The 14,990-nt window shown below is 42.9% G+C and overlaps 1 protein-coding gene across 1 annotated transcript in view; it reads left to right on the top strand.

The window, feature by feature from the left end:
* The first annotated feature begins 285 nt into the window (after nt 1-285).
* LOC128296774 (uncharacterized) overlaps nt 286-14,990 on the top strand; it is a 28,395-nt gene continuing 13,690 nt past the window's right edge. The window contains exon 1 of the mRNA XM_053032258.1: nt 286-426. The gene's annotated coding sequence lies outside the window, so the exon portion shown is untranslated. The remainder of the gene's footprint in view (nt 427-14,990) is intronic.

Raw genomic sequence — 14,990 nt, 5'->3', positions numbered from 1 at the left:
ACAAAGCCTTCAAATTCGGAAGAATTCACGTGTGCCCGTGCCGGATGAACGCAAACCGTTTGTACTAAAACTGCTGTGCGTCGACGCGGTGAACGGTGTGAGTGAGGCACTCAGTCGATCCGAATCCGAATCCGAGTCAGTTCATCCGAACGAGGATACTAACGCTGTAGAACGGACGCTGTATCAAAAATAATGATCCAAGCAGACGATGAGCTCAGTGAATGTTGAGCCTACAAACGGTACGGTTACGGGCGCGAACTGGATTGTCCCGCGCTGCGAATAAAAACAGTCCGCCACAGTCCGGAAGGTAGCGCTGGAACCTTCCGTCAGCAGTTTTGTTTATTTTTAGTTGATTCGTACGGTGGAAGGTTTTGGTGGTTTGCTGTTATGGTGCGTCGATTGCATGGCGGGCATTAACTAGCTACGGTAATGTAAGGTGCGTTTTAACAGCTAAAATTTTGTGTCCATAAGGTAGTACGCTCGATCAATCTTTCACCGTGGTGTAGGCAAATTTTGCTACCAATCAGTGAGCTTTCCAGTGAGTGGTTTTGTTGGCTGTGGCCGTGGTTCGATTAATACACCAGTGAGTGCTAATTTAATATACAATTAAAGGAACACCCGCCGAACACTATCGGGAATAAACAAACAAAAAACATGAGAAAATATGTATAAAAGCCCGAAACCCCAAGGAAAGAAAAGGTGTGTCCCTCCCCCCATTATGGAGGAGGCATTTTATCCCAACCCCCCCCCCCCCTCCCCCATAACCCATACGGTCCAGATCGGGATAGATAGCACGAGTGAAATATTGCACCCGCTGGTTCACGCGAGTGATAAGATGATAAATTGGTGTGCCATTATCATATGTACGATGTTGCGATCCCCAAAACGTTCACTCCCGTTACCGCCAACAAACACATGGCGATGGTCGATCACATCAGTGGACTGGTCCGGGGGGGTGGGGGTGAGAAAAAAAGTGGTAATGAACTTTTCTCTGACCCATGGTGGGTGTGCCCTACCCTACCAAACGCACCAGCTGCGTAATCTCTCACCCGGATTCAAATGCGATAATGGAAATGAACCATTCGATCATGCCTGATTCTCACCACCACCATCGCCCGCTTAGTGTAATGACCCGTTTCAGTGTCAGTGATGGTGTGATGGGGGGGGGGGGGGGGGGGGGAGGGAGCGAAAATATTAAGCCGAAATTGGAAAATTATCCGTGCAATCATACAACCCACTGTCCGGGAGGATTTGTGCCATCGAACGGGAACATGGAAAACCGATGGAAAACTTGGCCGAAGATTATCTACCGGAAATGGTGACGCTTTCCCCAACCTGTCGGTCGCACTCGCGCAATTAACTCACGCTCTGGTGTGATTTATAGCATTCTAGGAAAATTATAGTCTTTGTTGATTGTGGATGGATGGAAAGCGAAGAATGGCGAGTGCAATAAACACGATTTAAAGTGTAAAGATTATACCACGACGACGACGGGGCGTGTTTTCCCCGAGTGGACTAGCCGGTGAATGTGAGAAAATATCATTCCAGCCCGCGTCCAGGGGGACAATCCCATCTGGATTAGGTTGTCACACAGTACGGGCTTCTGCTCCGTGCAGCTACACAGCTCATCATTAACACTCATTTTGTCGGTATGTACACGAACAATGTTGCTTTATCTACCCATCCCAATCTGCTCACCCGTCATAATTCGCGCACACACGGCACGCTTTTCCGAACGGCAAGTTCATTTTTGCGCGCCACGTGAGCTTTCACCGATAAGAACCCCGCGGGATATTTCCTTTCCCACTCCTATCCGTCCCGCTTTACCCGCTTTGGCTTGGATTCTACTGAACCCGACCCGATGATGCCGTGCGGATCAGTAAGCCTCTAGCCGGGTTGATGGTTTATTGATGATATTCTACCGGCATCCGGTTACGGTGGCCTAGGGGCGCACTGATTCCCCTCCCCACTGCACCCAGACTTACATTTTATTCGAAAAATCCTATTTCCTACGTGATAAACAGTTTTAAATCTCAGCAAATGTGTCAGTTAGATCGAATAATATCGTTTCGCTCAGCGGCAAACGCATTCGAGGGGGAAAGGTCTTTCGCATGAAAAAAAGGTTTTTATTTATTGCCTAGAAACAGTGCGAACGAAAGTGGATCGGAAAGTTTCAAAGCAAAAAAAGAAACCAAACCAAACCGATACACAATCTAATCTTTTTTCCGGGTGATAAACTACCGACAGGGTTTCACCGACCATCGAGTGCCATGACGGACACGCAGTAATTCGTGGTTCGCGGGATCGGGTGGGTTTTCGGTTATAAAATTTAAGGAAGTCACATAAAATACTTTACGGTGCACAAACGTACTGCTGCAAGGCGTCACACGCCCCGTAAACTGGTTGGGAAAGTGGGAAGTAAAGCTCGTAAAGCTGACGACGCTGTTTGTTTACAAGCGAACGCAAACAGGTGGTGATTTTCTACTTGTGTGGCAATGTTTGGTGTCGTTGTTGGGTTTGATTATCATTGTTATAGGTAAATATGTATTTTTTATGCTAAAATGGAATACGAATAATTCGCAATTGGTTATTGTGGTACCAGGACTGCTTTATTGTGATACAGATTTATTGCTTTTATATATTTTAGGATTAATTAAAAATGTAGCTAGAAACAATCCGGGTTTAAATTAACTCTTCTTGCCACAGCTAATCATTCAATTACTCAATAAATGCTGATACCTCAGTTACTGAGACAAATGATACAGGATCGATAGAAAATTTGGAATCATAAAATGATCTACTCGTTGTACAATTAAAGAATCTTAAGGCTAGAGTTCAGCATTTACAGTCAGTCTCAATTAGTCAATACAATAATGCTTATACGTGGATTCTTCTACGTTTGAAATTATCCAAGAGGACTTCGGAATGAAAAAACGACCATTAAGCCAGTCTTGTGACAGATGTGGCAGATCCTGGTGGAGAGTATCTCTTCAGTGATTTCATATCCCTCTACAACATCATAGCCAACGTTAAACTTTACGATTTCACGAGGGTCTTTTGGAATTACGCACAAGAGTTATATCGTTACCAAGACAAGATTCGTTAGCAGACTTATAAGAATGTCGTTCAAGTCACATGCCAGGTGTTGGTGGAGGGAGAAATCTCAGTGCCTCTTGCTTCTATCAAGAATCTGGGGTAGGTAGAAGGTATAGCCTATCTACTCTTCACCGAGTTTTAGAGATGCCTTACATGACACCTGAGAACAACAAACTTCGGAGATGCTCTTCTATGACTCTGCAAGGAACTTAACATATGACTTCACACCAAAAAAAAAAACACATTGGCGGTCACGTCAGCTAACAAATCGCGACCTGCAGAGCAGTGATGTATGGATCTCACCTTCACACAGAGCTCACATAGTTTCAAAACTCATATAAACCTTCGAGGTCTACCGAACCATGACGGGTGGGGAAGATGTTATGTGTGTTTTATTCCCGCTTTACATCTTCAGGGCTTTTTTTCTGTTGTGCAGTGTACTGAATGATAAAATGGTTGTTCCGACTCGTAAATGGTGTTGATGCTTCTGCCAGAAAAGCCGTGATAATTTATTGACTGACGACATTACTAGCCCGACCTGCGGTACTTCTAAAACAGATCCAAATAGTGAAGCGATCGTAACGTCTGATAGGTGAAGAAGTTCTTAACAAATGAGATCGTTTTGCTTCAAAGTTTTCTTTAAATGTTTTGCTTTCGCATTACACAAACTTTGCAAAACTATTTCACGTAATTCAAACCCCTTTTTGTGATTCTTTTCTAACAAACAGATAATTATAAAAGCCTTTTGTTTGCTGGAATTAAAACATTATGCTATTAATGGTGCGAAAGTCTGTTTTCCTTGATATTCCGCACATCCGCGGAATACACTCCTGTCACCAAAATAAAACGAATTGATGAGGTAGCTTTTTTGTATTTGCTTAATTGTCCCCATGCTTCCACGTTCCATCGCACAGCGTTGGTTTCTTTACCGACATAACCAAAATCCCACGCTTCAATTAGTGCCACCGTCATTATGATGTGCTGCCAAGCGATAACCCTTCAATCGATCATTCGTTTTTGGGGCGACTTGTTTTGTTACTCGTTTTTATATTCCCTGAAGGGGTGGAAAATGTTAAACCGTGTCGGACCCTAGTAATGACCACAAAACAATTTATGCCCCTGTTTCATCCCATCTGGTACGGTTGTTACATGCTTTGTTTTGCCTTCTGCACACGATTGGGGCTTGTTTTTTTTTTTCGCACTATCGCGCTTTCTTTTTCGTTTTGCTTCTTCACACCGTCCAATAAACATTTTTTTTATTCGAAATTTTATCATTTCGAAATGGAAAACCAGCTTTAGCAAAAAAAAACGAAACAACGCCACGACAACAATCTCCTTTCTACACCTTTTGCACGTGGGATCAAAATCAAAACCCCTCGAACCCCACGCTAGCAAACGGTGTCGGATACACATAGTCCCTTTTCATACCTTCTTTAATGGAGCCTTCGTAAAGCGCCCCGGGATGAACGTGTTTTTTTTGTTGTTGTTTTGGCATTGTTTTGCTTTCCCTTACTCCCGCGGCAAAGATACAAACAAAACGCTTACAAATCCTGCTCCATACTGTGCCAAAGCATCCTCGCCCGCTTAAGCTAGCCCTTGTGTTTCGCCACTAGTCTGGTGGAAAATCGATCATTCCTTCCTTTTATTTTCTTTAGCGTACGTCACACAGAAAAAAATCAAATCCTGCTCCAGAACCGTTCTCGTCCATTCTCGTTTGTTTTTTTTTGCCTGTGACTTTGTGTAAAGAAACAAGGGTACGATTCAAAGGTCAAGCATGCTGAATGGGTAACAGCTGCCCAGCCCGCTCAAACTGTTGGCCACAACCCCGGAAGGATGCAGTGGTTTTGTGGGTCGTCCGTCGGTTAAAGTTTGGCGTCCAGCTTTCCCAGAATTTTTGCGATGCTTTTTCGATTGAAACGGAACGATTAGTTAGTTGCCGGAAAGGGTCCATGTTTTTCTTTCCATCTGTCCAAATCATGCAAGATTTATGATTATTTATGTTACTTTAATTAAGTTGGAATATTTGGTATTTGAAATTCTTATCAGTAGTAAAATGAAAATCAGTAGAAAATCGAGCTCTTGCTCATGTATTATGTGTTCTTTTCTTAAATATTTAATGTGCTTTATGTTCCTAGGGAACACGTTGTTGCTTCACCTGGAAAGAAAACCTACAACCCAATCAAAACCCCATCATTAAGGTTTGAATAAGTTGCGTCTCTCCAACCAGCAGAAACGTTCAATTGCTACCTATTAACCAACGGCATTAGAAAGCGCCATTCAACTGCCCAATTAGCCACCATTTCTTTCATCGGAATAATGTTTTTCTATCGGGAAAAAGGGAAAGTTTTTGAATGCACCACACGATCGAAAGGTCTAAATAAAACGCCATTCGTTATGTGTTGGTATTTACTATACACAGAAATTTTCTATCAAACCCCCTTTGCTTGTTATAGTATTCCTTATCCGATGTACATTGATTCAAAATACTACCCCGTAAATGAGAGCGCTTTCCTCCAATTTTCCTGTTTTTCCATCTCAATAGCCCCCATAACTCATAACCCCCAAAGCTTGCCCTTGATTGTTCCGTTTAAGAATTCATTTCTGGGCATCTTTTTGCGAACGAAAAAAGGGTAAAATGATATTTCGCATTCAGCAAAATCGGGCAAAGCAAACAAAATGTGCTGACCCAGCCATAAAAATCAATACGAAACACTAGTCACGTACCGTACCGTTGCGCAAAAGGGTAAAGATGAAAAATGTATTAAATTATCTACCGGAGAAGTGAACTTTCCTGCTGACACGGTCCTTTTCTTCCTGCATTCTTCCCTTCGTTTGGTGTTGTTTCTCTTTTAGAACATCTTGATTACCTATCGAAGCAAGCGCTGTTTTTCCTTTTGTCTTCAATCTAATCCAATGTTGTGGTTGTTGCTTTGCCGCGCTTGTAGTACTCGTGCAGTACCTTTAGTCTACGTTCTACCCTACATTTAACTGCCTACGCACTCTTTAAAAAAATCAATACCACAATAGGTAAACTAAAGTTCCGTTTTTTTTCTGTCAACACGACAGCTTTTCTTCCTCAAACACCGCTTCAACTTTCTTTGTGCGTGTGTGTAAACTTCAGCGTCACACCCGACCGCTCTGTTATTATAGCCCAGTCCACGGCTAGGGCAAACTTTGACACAAACTGTGACGGAAATTGATTTCCTGTCCCTTTGCTTCGGTAGTGTCCTTCTTACGGTATGATCCTTTTGCTGGACAAATTTCACCAATAAACCGAGCAAGAGTGAAGAAGCAATTTTTTCTTCTGCGCAACCAAACCATCCACAAAAGACCAGGATCATCGTCGTTGTGCTCTTGTCCGTCGTAACACTCTTCAACTTTGACGCCAGTTTCGTGCTGTGCCAGTGTGACAGCTACACGCGAATGGTCCCGGGACCGTACAAAGACCGGTGTGCGGGGGAAAATAGGGAAGAATGGTACACACTAAAGACGAGACACGCGCAACGGATGAGAACCGGTCCCCGCGGTTGATAAGTTTTACCCAACACAGCCACCGGCGTGGGTCGTACTCCACCGGGACCGGGGATCGATTCCGATGAAACCCCCGGTGAAGGGAATATCGTGAGAATACTCCATTTCACCCAAAAACGTCTAATGTTTACGGAACCCGGTTTGTCTCCTCCCGTCCACACGCGACTTTAAGTGTGCCGACCTTTGCCAACACGGCGGCCTCACGCTAGACGACAGCAGGAAAATGGTGTCGCATGAGCCACAGGATTATGGTCAGCTCTTTTTGTGATGTGTCTATGCGATGGCATGAGCGACAGGATGGGTAGGTGACTGTCACCGAGTTGACTTCCATTCAGAATAGCCGTACAAAACCGAATCCAATTTCCAGCGTGGACTTGTGCGTCGAGTGTTTTCTTCGACCACTTTCTTACATCCTTGAGCGCCTCCGAATCACTCCACTTCTAATGACACTTCGGGTGGGGACTCTTATATTGTTATCAATTCTGGCACTATTTTTTTTTTGGAGATAACCGACTGCCGAACTCCCAGACTGCAGTTCAGATAACAATTGTGCGGTTGACTTGACAACTGTGTAACTCAATTTCTGTCTCGCTGTGGATACTAATTTCATTTGCTTAATTGTCTTCAGCTTTCATGTTCCATCGCATGCAAAACATTCTTTGTGTTTAATATGAATTTACAGTTCTATTCTTCCATTTCTGTTGCCGTTTTCCTTTTTCGTTCCTATTGTCCACACCATCAATCTTGCTCTCATCTTTATTGTAACTGTCCGAACGAGCTGGTGTGGAATTTTCGATGACTATTTTTCAACCATTTTTTGAGGCAAATATTTTAAGCCACGAAAACCAAAGCACCAAGCTCAACTCGTACCAAATGCTCTGTCAATCCTCCAAAAGCGAAAATACCCGGCAGATGTTTGGTAAGCATAAAGGCATTGTTTGTTTTGACGCTCGTTACTCGCGGGTGGCTTTCTTCCTAATTCCCTTTTAAGAGCCATTTCCGGAACATTCCGAGGATGTGAAAACGATGCACGCACCCTAGGTCACAAAGATTTGATGGATATGTTGTCAACATTTTCGTCCATTTCTCGCTGCCTCTCTCCTCTGGCTCGTGGGCGGAGGAGTGCCCGTAAACGCAACATCCAGTTCCTTTCCACGCACCCAGCACACAACCCGGCCCGGGGTTGACAGGCTTGGATATAAGTTTCAAGCCACGAATAGCAGCGTCAACCTGGGTATCTTCTTTCGCCAACAGTAAGCGAATGGGACGCGAAACGATCCTCTAAAACAAGCGACGACTTTAAAGCATTCCAGCGCGCTCCATGCTGCCCCAGCATATACGTATCACTGCGTGATTTTATTTACTCTTCCCATTTCGCCCCGAAGCAACGCATTAAACTCCGCTTCTTACCATTTTGCCGTGGCGGAACTGAAGTTTGAAACCGGCGCTCGCGCTCTTCAACTCTTCAAGTGCTGTCCATTGCGCGGATCATTGCGCCCTTTCGCCATCGTGCTTTGCAAACGCGAGGTCGACAGGGCAGCAGATACTCAAAACCAGCCGCGGTTTCGCTGCGGAGATGTTTCTCGTTCCACCTAATTGATATTGATTTTGTGATCAAGCTCAAACGGGTGAAAAGTTTTTGCCAATGTTTTTGTGTGTGTGTGTTCACAGCACACAATACACAGCACACGGGCAGAGCGACGGCCTGAGATTGGCCTGAGAATGGTTTGTTTGGTTTTCTACACAAGTGGCCTCGTATCTTGCCTCTTGCCGGCAGAACATGAGCTACACGCTGATGAATTTAATTAAATTTGTGTTTAATGCTGCACGGTTCGCGTGGCGTGGAGGTTGATGAAGGGTGGGCATGCGGCAAGATACCGGTTGAAATAGGCGATGATTTTACCAACCTTCAACGTCACGATCAACGTACTAACAGGGAAGGGTTTATGTAAGGTTGCGCATTAGCAGCAAGCGTATCTTTGCATCTTAAATCACCACAATGACAATACAGATTCAGGCCTCGCATGTGTCAACAATAGATTTCATTACACTCTTCTAAGTTTAATATTTTATATTATATAAGCTGGTGGTAAAATTTCATATGAAACCTCTCAAGAATCACCATGTTATATATTAGACTAGAATTTCTTCCATGAGAATGTGCAGGCAGGGTAGACTCTCTCTTTAGTGACTGTCAAAGTTTTTGACACAACCTGCTCATCTGGAGGATCGGAGCGTGAAACAAATGACGGAAGAGGGCGCCACCAGCAATGCAATAAAAAGGGCTGCATTCCGAGGATCGCGCCCTATTCCTGTTGCAATCGAGAAAAGACGATTAAAAATTTTTGAATGTCTCTGATTATAAACGAGGCTGTTAAAGATCTACTGATAAAATCCGAATTTGCAACAATGACATTACAACTTTATAATTACATAAGCTCTAGACTGACCATTTTTGTTTTTTTCAGACATTGTTTGCCTGCTCGTACTGATAATAGTTTCGAATTATCTACTGGAATCGTTCAAAAATAATAAATAATCAGACTAACATTTGGATAATTGATTGATGGATTCAACTTCGTGACTCTGCGTAGACTGATCTGGAGTAGTTTTGTCTCTACGCAGATGTCAGATATAGTATTCCGGAATATGCTCAGAAACTCTCAGGAGTAAACGCGCAGTTAGGAGCTGCTCAGAGTAATCGGAGAAGTCAGAACCAGTTCAAAGTAAGCCGTAGTTTTCACAGATGGAGTTGGAGTGTACTCGCAAAAACAATTCCTGAGTCCTTGAGCCAGCGGCGGATCAAACGGTAGGCGGGGTAGGCGGTCGCCTAGGGCCTCGCTGTGTTGGGGGCCCCAAACAACTTGTGCCGATTGTGCGATTTTTGGAAATTTAGCAGCAAAGTTAATGTATAGCATAAAATGTAATTAAAAAGGTAGAAAATTGGTTATCCTTGGTTAGATAATTTTTTTTAATTTGATTAGCTATATCGGCCCGGTTACACGGCTACGCAAGAGAAGTATGCAGTGTATTCAAACTCCTTCTTCTTTATCGGCACGACATCTTTAGGATGTTTAAACCTACCATTTCTACCATTTTTAATTTATTTACCCGTTGGATAGTCAGTGCTGCGTACGGAGGTTTGGTGGTCCAAATAAAATTTTTCCGTGGTCCTGATTGTGCAGACCGACTGCGCTACCAATACACCATCTGGCCGCCCCGTGAACCCTTATATGCCCTTTTACTTCAACCTATTCATGTATTCTATTTCTTGAACGGGAATTTTTCATCTGTTCGTAAATGATCCTACCGTTAGATGCTAGAATAGAAACCATGCTTGTTTTCACTTCCGCAATATTCGCCAGCTATTGCCATCGCGATACTCGTGGTGTGGTATTGTTTTCTCTCCCCGATTGAACCGTGAAAATGTCCAGCCTACGTGTTTCGAAACAGTATTGTGGTGGAGTATTGTGTTTAGTATTTCGATTGTCACAATTTCTGCAAGTTTGCAAGCCGGTAATGATGTTATAACCGACACAATCTGTCAGTGTACTACGACATAGCTAGCATTGATAGCATGAAACGGAAAGCATCCTTCATCTCGATCAAACTTTCCGTCGGCTGGTACGAAATTCCATACAAACCAGCTGTTTTCCGATTTCCGATACCAGGATAGCATCCACGGAAGAGGTAGCACCTTGTACAGCAATTTTGGTCGAAAACCGCCGAAAGGTATGCAATATTCCAAGGGGATTGATCCAAGGGGGATTGATCCTCCACTGCCTTGAGCATCGGAAATTTATCCAGGACGAGTTGCCCTTTCCACGGCTCCGAGAAGGAAATCTCTCACCAGCAATGCGAGTTGTAATTGTTTTATAACTTCACAAAGGAGATGTACAATATTTCAAACATTCAGCATTACATCTGAATTCAATTTCATTTTTCCTATTCGAGGGGAAAAGTTTTATGGAAACAGCATCAACGGGAAGCGTATTGGAAGTAACATAGACAAGTGGGCTGTAGCAAATGTTTGTACCATGAGTGTCATTCAAAAAATAACTCCCACACACAAGCTCTGATCCTCATCGGTTCATCGGTGCATTAATTTCCCTACCCGCTAACTGTTTAGTTCTCGTTTTTTTTTTGCCCCATTTCATGCCAACACACAGTCCGATACTTTTCGCAAGTAATTAATAACAATCAACGATGATCATGTTTACAATTTATGATGAAAAAAATAAAAACAGCTCACTTACGCCGGTTGAAAACATTCCCCCACCCCCCTGTTGGCATATTTCAAAATTTATGTACAACATTTCCATGCACGTGAAATGGGCTGTAAATTATCCGCATCTCGCGGGACGCGCCCCGTCATTGTGATAAATTGCTTCGCCGCTACAACCTACAACCGTGAGGGTGCGCCACCCAAACGCCCACACTCGAACAATACTCCACATTGCGCAATGTCGCCACGGCACTTGGACGGGTTGTGCTAGCATTCGTACAAAACCCCAATCCCAACAGCAGTGCCCCAGCAGTTCGCGCTGACATATTTCACCAAGGCACATTTATCAGACGGCACACGCTGCACCCGTTGCTAGGTGGACGTTATATTGCATCTTTCGAGGATGCCGTACATCCGTACACAACGGCACAGTTGCTGTGTCCTACAAATGCCCGTTCGGGTCACTGTCCACCTGGCTGTGGGTAATGAATGTAAGCTTCACAGGTCACGGATCGCACATCCAATTTATTGACTGTTAGCGAACCGACCAAAACCCCCTTCGCTGAACGGCAGATTGGCTGACAGGTGCGAGAGTTGGTCGGTTTGACTTGCCCAATCCCAATACCATCAACGTGGTCAGCGATTAAACGTGGTTCAACAAAACCCGGACCGAGCCGCCGGACACGGCAGACACATCCGAAAATGCTAGATATATCCAATTTGTGTACATTTGACAGTGACCGTGGAATGTTATTACAGTTCGCTCGGCACTGACATCCATTTCCATCGCTACCACGTTGAGTACATATGCCGAGTCCGGGCACATGTGGAACGTGTTCTCGGGCAGCGTTTCTCGCTGGCAAACGTATCAGGGGTTTTAAAATGATGAAGCTTTTGAAGCGCCGCAAATGCCATACCCTTTAAGTTGACATTTTGCAATTTGCAATTTGCAATTTGTTGCTAATATGTGCTGCTGTTGTAAGAGATTAAAATTGTGTAACCCTGTCATTCAACCTGGCTGGAACATATGATGTCGATCGTGTAGTTTTTGAGTCAATTTTAATCTTCAATTGAAACGCCGGTTAGTAATCTTCCTCCTGAAATGTATTACAGCTTTTCCATTAAATATGCAACTCACCGGAGTATGGATCAGTTTTATGTTGTATGCTTTTTTCCGTTGATGTCCAATGCACTTACGGCGTTATTAAAACAGGATCATCTTCATCAGACGGTAAACCTTTGTACAGCTACAGTGATCCAAACGTAAAACCTGACAACTAGAAATTGTTTTTTTTTAATTTCAATTGGCGTTTTTCGATTGTTTGCGATTGCACGATCATGCATTTAAGTTTAAATCTATCACACAATCTTTCAAAATAGTTCAAAATCAAAACGGCAAAAACGAAATTTGTTGTACGTCAATAATTTTATATGCTTCGAATATAGGCAAAGTATATCGAATGTCGAGAATGCTTAAGAAATAATCGGTACAGATAGATTCCTAAATGGTTTGCTCGAGATTTAATCATACAAATGGGAATAATTTGCAACAAGCCAGCAGTTATATAAAGTTATATAAAGTTATAATACTACAACTTATATAACTATACATAAGCTATAAAAAAATCTTGTAAAAAAAGCATAAACATATTTTTACTTTGGGTTAAATGAATGAAAAAGGGGAGTGGTAGATGCTATAAAACATAAAACCAAATCCTTTAACATCAAATGTAGATCTCCATCAGTTATATCAAATGTAGCTTTACAGTTTGTATCACTATCAGAATATTCAGAACGAAAGAATGTTTCAATAACAGATGATCAGATTTAACAAACAAATTTGTGATAATGTTTGTCACCAGAGACACAAGCAACAAATATAAAAATCCCTTGAGAATGTACGGCCACAATCGAAATATGTGGACAACCCATACGTAACTCGCTACGTAAGACAAATGTCTTACGTAAAACAAAGATAAGGATTGTTGTAAATAATCAGCAGTTGCTGAAACACATCTCCAAAATTTAGAAATGATTTTATAAGGGACAAGCCAAATGGTTCTATCGTAGTAAAAATACGTACAAAGAGGTGAATGTTTATTCAATTGCAAGGTGTACGGTTTTGTCCGTGGACCACTGTATTTCCTCCCGCACAGATCGATACAAGCTTTCAAAACACTGGACCGAAGGTTACTCAAACCGATACCACGCCGAGTGAGCGATGGTTTACTACGCGCTGGCACTTAATTTACTAGAAAAACATATCTACCCAGCAGGCGCTGGTCGCATTAACCTTACCTCCTGCAGAATGGCCAATTCTTTAGCTCTTCCGATCGGCAATGCCTGAAAAGTGCAGTTTGTGGGAAATTTTTTTTTATTATTGCCCAGCAACCATCCTTGCTTTGTCCCGGAGCACGACGTATTGCTGCTGTGGTCGGTTCGCTGCGGAGGACTTGTACCTCATACACACTTAAGATATCCTTGAGTGCCAAGCAAACACGATAAAGTAATTGCTCACTTGAGCAAACCTTTCTCTGTCTCGCTAGCGCGTCTTTTTCCTCCCTTTACGCCTTGTCAAGGCTTCCGGTGTATCAAACCGGCTGTACCGTAGATGAGTTTGATAAAATCAGAAGCAATAGAAGTAAATAATCCGAACACGAAATGGGGCTTCCTTTCTCGTAACGGTGCTGAATCGAATGTTGAAGCCGCATGACAGCAGCAAACATACACGGCTAGCATGGTTCCCCCGCATGGTTGTGGAAGCTTTCCCATTTCCCGTGCACCAGCAATGGGAAAATCCTTCTCCAAGCGACCATCGTCGCTACGCGATACGATACGGCCGGCAGTAGTTGGTTATAGCGATCTTATCGACTAGTTGCTTATTTTCCTCTCATGAGCGCTAGCACTCGTCGTTTTTTTTTTTGTACGCCACGAGGCAGTTTGATTCATCGCAGCATAGACACAGACGGACGAATGAAATGGATTTTAGAAACTGATCTGGCAAAACAGAACCCATCTGAAAACTCTTTTCTTTGCGACGAAAGCTTCCATAAAGCGGTTACGGTATGCAAACACACAAACTTCTCGTTCGCTCCTTACCATGCCGATTGCAATTGCTACACCAAGCACACGCACAGGCACCCAGCGATACGACCTGCGACGAAGTGTACTTTCACAACTTTAACTTCCAACGAGCAAAATTCTTTCGCGAAGAAATTTTAACACCATTCCTGTACAAGATCTAGCGCACGTACTCGCCGTTGACGCGACACAGCGACCTTGAAGAGTGTTGGCCGGCTGCTCTAATAACGTCGAATGCGCGTACAAAACGCGCCAAGAATATATTAGATGTATTGCAGAATTCATCGCACAACACTTTAAACTGTGGTAAAAAGTTTCGAAGAAATTGAGCCGTTTTGTTGCCGACGCTGGTGCGGTGGGGAATGAGTTGTGGCCAAACCGTGCTGTACGTGCTTCACATGAAGAAATGTGGTGCTGCTCTGCTCCTCTTTTAAATAACTCATCGCAAATGAAGCTGTATGTCTGAAGGCAGTTGCTATGCAATGATAGACAGAGGAACGTTTGGAATTTGATAATTTCCTGTTTTTGGATTCCAGCTATGTTGGCAATGGAATCCCAGGAACTAATTGGAAATTGGAAGGAATTCAGGTAATGAGGTTGTTGCCAACAGTCAAGATTGGCATCAAATCACGATTAAATTATACTTTACAAACATAAGAATATCGTTTCCGAAAGCTGTTGGATCAGTATTCCATGTGATTGGTGTTCTTCATTACATTATATTTCTAGAGACTATAACATACATTTATATATACACTTATGACCTTAAGGAATTAAAAGATAATTTTAAGGTACATTACCAAAGTTTCAAACTTTTAATAAACTCACAATATTTCTTTATGTCAACATTCTTTACAATTAAACCTATATCTTCTAGTACTTCAGGGTGCTTCAAGCTTTTACGTGTCCCCCAACGATTCTACTCTGCCTGTCATTACATAGGTCAGGTTTTTTAAGTATTCTTGGAGCTCAGGCTTGTGTAGTGGCCCTATGTACATTAAGATATAAATTCTAAACTTGTAAGTTGTTGTTAATAATAGTAATAGTTAATAATAGT

The sequence above is a fragment of the Anopheles moucheti genome, chromosome 2 (genome assembly GCF_943734755.1).
Source record: "Anopheles moucheti chromosome 2, idAnoMoucSN_F20_07, whole genome shotgun sequence".
Taxonomy (NCBI): Eukaryota; Metazoa; Arthropoda; class Insecta; order Diptera; family Culicidae; genus Anopheles; species Anopheles moucheti.
This window is presented reverse-complemented; position numbering and strand designations above follow the sequence as displayed.